This window comes from Stomoxys calcitrans, chromosome 2, assembly GCF_963082655.1.
Source record: "Stomoxys calcitrans chromosome 2, idStoCalc2.1, whole genome shotgun sequence".
NCBI classification, from domain to species: Eukaryota; Metazoa; Arthropoda; class Insecta; order Diptera; family Muscidae; genus Stomoxys; species Stomoxys calcitrans.
In genome coordinates, this window is record NC_081553.1 from 46,614,372 (window position 1) to 46,621,232 (window position 6,861).

General features: G+C 41.0%; 1 long non-coding RNA gene across 1 annotated transcript; it reads right to left on the reverse strand.

The window, feature by feature from the left end:
- Positions 1-5,881: 5,881 nt before the first annotated feature.
- On the reverse strand, positions 5,882-6,576 carry LOC106094362 (uncharacterized). The gene is made up of 2 exons (XR_001222539.2): positions 6,359-6,576; positions 5,882-6,267 (listed from the first exon to the last, which is right to left on the reverse strand). It is a non-coding gene; the product is annotated as an uncharacterized LOC106094362 (long non-coding RNA).
- Positions 6,577-6,861: the final 285 nt, after the last annotated feature.

Sequence of the window (6,861 nt, forward strand, 5' to 3'; positions counted from 1 at the left end):
GGGGATTCGTTTAGATTGTTATCTCTTCTCTCACCAGTACCCAAAACGCATCATGAACTACTCTTCCCGAGCCTCTTTGGAGAATTTCCATTCGCTGAGCACAACAACTACTTTTTATGCCATCCCTGCACACATTTACCGTGGCTTGAATCAGCCCAGGCCATGTGATAGGACGGTTCTTATGGCTCTGGACCTATGAAAGGCATTCAACTGGACCAGTGATATGCCAAACTATTTGAGGACATAGCCAACACGTCCCTTCAGCCAGGTCTAAAACACTGGGTCCCGAATCATCTGTGTGGTTGCCAGTCATTTGCGGAATTTAGAGATAAGAAATCAAAACACGGTAGGGTGAAACAGGGAGTTCCCAAGGCTAGGTGATATTTCCGGAACGGTATAACCTTAACTTTTCCTCCATTCTACCCATCCATGCGAAGACATAACTACATGCTATCCAAGCAATACTTTCTAGGCTGTTATCGCAGGGACCATCCAAATCATCTTCTTCTGGATGGGTATCCACCGCCCAGAACCCTCAAGGTGGATCTACATGATCCAGAGTAAGAGGTTTAGCGTAACAAGAGAAAACCTCAAGATCAAGCGGCAATTCAGGTGGATCTAGACAACATTCATGAAGATACGGTAGCAGATGCGTGAATAGCTATCAGGTTAATGTGGTCCTTGAAGAATGACCGCATCCCATCGTTCATGGAGAAATTGACCTCCCCCGGCAAACCAGAGTGATTCTGGCTAAACATCCGGCGATTCGGCAGATGCAGCTGACGCAACTCCTATAGAGCAAGGATTGATGCCAACGTGCAAGATGTGTGTTCGGATTGTGACCAGCGACCACACGATCCCACGACACACGTCACCTGTTTAACTACCCAGCCACACCCACTCGTTTCAGACCCACATCCCTCTGTATGCACTGAATTTTAGTCGCAGAGTTCCTGGATCTAGATATTCAGCAGAATCAATCAGACGAAAGATGGAACACAACATACTGTTACAACAACAACGTCGCACCGTGGGCCTAATGCCGAAAAAATTTAAATAAGTTCACAATTTTCATACCCTCCACCATTGTATGGGGGTGTACTAAATTCATCATTCCGTTTCTAATACATCGAAATATTGGTCTTAGACCCCATAAAGTATACATTGATCGCCATGACAATCTAAGTTGATCTAGCCACGCCCGCTCGTTTGTCCGTCTGTGGAAAGCACGCTGACTTTCGAAGGAATAAAGCTAAGCGCTTGAAAATTTGAGCAAACACTTCCTATTAGTATCGGTCAGTTGTGATTGTAAATGGGCCATTTCGGTCCATATTTAGATATACCTCCTTTATAAACCGATTTCCCAATTATACTTCTTAAGCCTCTAGAGAGCTCAATTTTTACAAAGTTTGGGTGAAATTTTGCACAAAAACTTTTCCCATGACCTTCAACATACGTGCCAAGTATGATCCGAATCGGTCTAAAACCTGATATAGCTCCCATACAAACTGATTTTTCGATTTTACTTCTTGAGCCTCTAGATAGCGCAATTCTTATCCAATTTATCTAAAATTTTCCTATGTTTTTTAACAAACGTGCGTACGGTCAGAATCGGTCTATAATCATATATAGCACCTTCGATCTCCCGATAAGACGGTCAAAACCCCCATCCTATGGTTATGGGTATAAAATGTATTCAAGATCTTAGCCCTTTAATAACAATTTTAACAACTTAGCGATTTCCAACATCCAAATGTTCTGCCTACTCAATAAAAGTTTTTGATTGATTCCTCCGCCAAAAATGATTTTATACGTTCTGTCCATATTTAAAAGAGTCCCAACAATAGATAATCATAAAATGTCTCCAAATACACCATTAAATACTAAAAAAAAAACACCCACAAACATCCCGCTGAGCCAAACAAGGAAACAATGGCCGCCATGGGCAAGGAAATTCTTGATTTGTTCGTTGGTTGGTTTTTGGTCATTTTCATGTGGACGTAACAGTGTGGACCCCCTACACGTTTATAATCGCATTGTAAGCGTTGCTCGTGTAAACCATAAAAACTCATTGTCAAACAGAAATTTACGACATGACATTTGTACGTAATAAATTACGGCCGCCTAGCTACTGGCTAACAATTCCTAGGCGCATACACCAACACCAACCCACCACCACCACCACCACATCACACACAATCATCAATGGGGTGGACGAAGTGGGCGCAGGCCAACAAACAGAGATTTGGCTATAATGACAATCTATCTTGAGCTAAATGCATATACATAGAAAAATACACTCAAAGAAAATGTTCAAGGAAGGATTGAGTAAAAATTTGTTTTCTTGGAACAGCAGCCTAACAGGAAGGAAGCACTTGGCGAAATGTTCCCAGTAAGGTCAAGTTAGTTTCTTGGGAAAGCAGCCCAAAAAGAGAAAAGCGCCTTGGAAAATGTTCTGAGTAAGTCCATGAAAAATATTTTATGGAAACCCCCATTTGATTGCAAATTTTAATCAAAATTTAAGAGTTCTAAAGCCACACTTTTTAAGACCTTTTAACTAAAATCTTATCAGAAGAAGAGAGCCCCTATATTTTGCTATATATCCGAGATATATCAGCGATAGGTTAACCTCAAATCAAATTTGCCAATGAACATTCACTGGGGCAAACTTCTCACAAATCAATGAGTGCTGTCCGATTAAATGTTAAGCTCATTGATAAGGGTCCTCCTTTTTATAGCCGAGTCCGAACGGCGTGATGTAGAGCGACACCTCTTTGGGGAGAAGTTTTTACATGCCAAAGTACCTCACAAATGTCGCCAGCATTAGGAGGGAATAACCACCATTAAAAATTTTTCTGATGGTGCTGCCAGGATTCGAACCTAGGCGTTCAGCGTCATAGGCAGACATGCTAACCTCTGCGCTACGGTGGCCTCCAGATAGGTTAACCTATTTGTGGCGATTTTTGTTATTTCCCTTCTAGTAACGCATAAACACAAACCAGATATTAAAATTTCGGGGTGGTATATCTAGGGTGGAACGTCTCACCCCATAAACCCCTCAAACGGGCATATATTGTAGATGGAACTGTATAAAATGGAAATTAAATGAAAGGCATGTAAGGGAAGATTACGAAAGTAATGTATAAATTACCAGCTGGACAGGGAGCGCTCAGCTGCGCCTTCTTTCTCTCCCTTATTATATCTGACCCCCATACTGTCACGACAGGAAATAAGTCTTGTTTTGGGATGCTGGTACGGCCTTTCAGATATTTCGCGCCTATGTGGATATTATATTAGTGCTCTACTTGCTATGGTTGGTAAATATGTACGGTATAGAGGTGTTTTTGGGAGTGAGGCGGGTCCCCATATATCAGATTCGTGCTCTGGTCTCAAATACCCTTCATTTGAGTCCTATATTGTCATTTTAGGTTCGAATTTCCATTTGGAGGACTTTGGGGGTAGTGCGGCCGCCCTAGACATCCCACATTAAAAAAAGTATACCAAATTTCTTTTTATACCCACCACCGAAGGATGGGGGTATATTAATTTTGTCATTCCGTTTTCTGTTAGGCCTTTCGACATCCTTCGTCAATTTGGCTCAGATCGGTCCAGATTTGGATATAGCTGCCATATAGACCGATGCTCCGTTTTAGGGCCTTAGGCCTGTAAAAGGCGCATTTATTGTCCGATGTCGCCGAAATTTGGGATAGTGAGTTGTGTTAGGCCCTTGGACATCCTTCGTCAATTTGGCCCAGATCGGTTCAGATCTGGATATAGCTTCCAAATAGACCGATCCTCAGATTTAGGATCTTAGGCCCATAAAAGCCACATTTATATTCCGATTTTGCTGAAATTCGGGACAGTTAGTTGTGTTAGGCCCTTCGATACCCCTCGTCAATTTGGCCCAAATCGGTACAGATTTGGATATAGCTGCCATATAGACCGATCCTCCCATTTAGGGTCTTAGGCACAAAAAAGCCACATTCATTATCCAATTTTGCTGAAATTTGGGACAGTGAGTTGTATTATGCCCTTCGATATCCTTCATCTATTTGGCCCAGATCGGTCCAGATTTGGATATAGCTACAATATTGACCGATCTCTCGATTTAAGATTTTTTGCCCATGAAAGGAGAATTTTTTATCCGATTTTGCTGAAATTTGGGACAGTGTGTAACATTTGGCCCTTCGACATCCTTCTTCAATTTGGCTCCGATCGGTCCAGATTTGGATATAGCTCTCATATAGACCGATGCTCCGTTTTAGGGCCTTAGGCCTATAAAAGGCGCATTTATTGTCCGATGTCGCCGAAATTTGGGACATTGAGTTAGGTTAAACCCCTTGACATAGTTCTGCATTATGGCACAGATCGGTCAAGATTTGGATATAGCTGCCATATAGACCGATCTCTCGGTTTTAGGTTTTGGGGCCTGAAAAAGCTCATTTATTGTCCGATGTCGCCGCAATTTGGGACAGTGAGTTGTGTTGGGCCCTTCGACATCCTTCTTCAATTTCACTCAGATTGATCAGGATTTGGATATAGCTGCCATATAGATCGATATCTCGATTTAAAGTCTTGGCCCCAAAAAATACGCATTTATAATCCGATTTATCTGAAATTTGACACATTGACTTATGTTAGGCTTTTGGACATCCATGTTGTGTATGGTTCAGATCGGTTTATTTGTAGATATGGCTACTAGAAAGACCAATATTTTGTTATACATAATTGAACAATGACTTGTACTTATAAGTATTTGGTCCAAATCGAATCTGGATCGAACTGCTGTGGGACATAAGGTATGCAATTTTCGCTGGATTTTGATGAAAGGTGGCTTACATATATACCCGAGGTGGTGGGTATCCAAAGTTCGGCCCGGCCGAACTTAACGCCTTTTTACTTGTTTTTGTTTGTTTTCGTATTGGTTATCTACATTCAAAATCATATTTCGAAGTGGTAGCTGGCATACCAGATTTTTAAAGATCCGCAGGACCTCCTGTTTCCATCCCAATTTGAGGGTAAACATTGCACTCTGCTATCAAAGACTTTTTATTTCTGTCCTAATCTATACTCATCAGCCCCCATACATTAATTATAATTCCTTTTTTTTTGGTTAAGAAGGGGGGTTGCCCTCTGACACGTCCTTTCATTTGAATACAATATATTATCGGTCATCCTACATGACAGTTTGGCGTTGTTTTTATTGGGAGGGGAGAGTTGGTTCCCCACGACGCTAAAACCCAAAAGACAATTTGTTTGAGTCCATTATTGCCGCGATCTACATGTCTGCCGATCTGTAGTACGTGACTCAGATACATGAATCCTTATGTCAACTGGGGTAGGTGCCTCAAATACCAAGGAATACATTTTTACATCAGCATTGTACTTTACTTTTAAATGCTTTTCATTTGATATCCATATTGTCCCAATCGGTAAATATGTCCTGCTAGGGGTTTTTGGTGGAATGGATGCCCTCAGACACTATATGTAAATTTTTATATCAGATTTGTATTCTACTTTCATTTGATACCCATATTGCCTAAAGCGGTAAAAGTGTCCTCTTGGGTGGTGTTTTTGGGGGTGGGAGACCCCTCCGACACTTATGGTGACATTTTATTACCAAAATCATACTCTGCTCTTAAGTACCTTTCATTTGATACCCATATTGTCGCAATCGGTGAACATGTCCGTTTGGGTGGGTTTGGGGAAGGGGCGACCCCCCCGGTTATTTGACACCAAAATTTGATACCAACTTCATGTTTTTGGGGTATCATTAGGTGGCATATAAAATTTCGCCTTAATGCTCCCTTCTACGAGATCTGGCGTTTTTAAAAATTGGGGTGTAGGTGAGGGTTCGCTTGAGCTGGAAACACCAACCTAATAGAATTTGCCACCTCCAAAATGGCTATTTTACTATGTAATTTCACTTTTATCGAATTGTACTGAGAGTACAATCAACTTTTTTCCCCGGTGTATCATTACCCCACTGCAAACATACAAATAAAGTTGCTTCCATTCATTCAAAAGCCAGTCAGTACTCTAACAAAGTCAATAATGGGGCCACATTACACGGAAATTGCCACAGAAATCATCATAGTCCATACTGCAACACAATCATCCACATGCGGTCGCAGTGGTAATGCCCAGAGTGGTGGTGCTGATAATGGTCTTGGTGGTTGCGAATGGTGTTGGTCCTTAATATGATTTTGGTAAACTCATCACTTTAAATTATTTTTTTATTTCCTCCGAAAAAAAACCCCATAACCCCTGCAAAAGAACAATGAACTGAAAACGGGATTCTACTTTAGATCAATGTAGACACGCTGCTGCAGTTCAGCAGAGCGGCTAATAAAGTTACCAATGCCAAAAGCAAGATACTTTTGTTCCTCGTTTTATGTCTCATGTCTTTGTTGGCTAAAACTCAAGGAACAGCACGAAAATAGTGAAACCCTGTAAGCAGCATAAAACCCCAAAAGACTGGGGATAGTAACTGGCCTCCTGCTGTGAAAATAACTTTAACAAATTATGATCCTCTGCTCGTAAATGTGGAAAGTCGACGAAAACAATAATGTCAAGATTTTGAGAATTGGTATGAAAGAAAAGGTTAAATAAATTTAGAAGTCATACAGGAACCAAACATGCTACTAGGCTTTAGAAAAATTATTCAAAGGTTAGCAAGTAAAGACGGGCTGAAGTCGGACAAACCCGATCTTTTGATAGCCTATACCACGTTTGGTATAAATTTTGAAGTGAAGAATTACAACCGAAATCCACAAATTTTGGAAGACTCATAGAGGAAATCGCTGTGCAAAATTTTCAGATAATCGGTTGATAAATTTGCTTGCAAAGAGAAAAAGAATG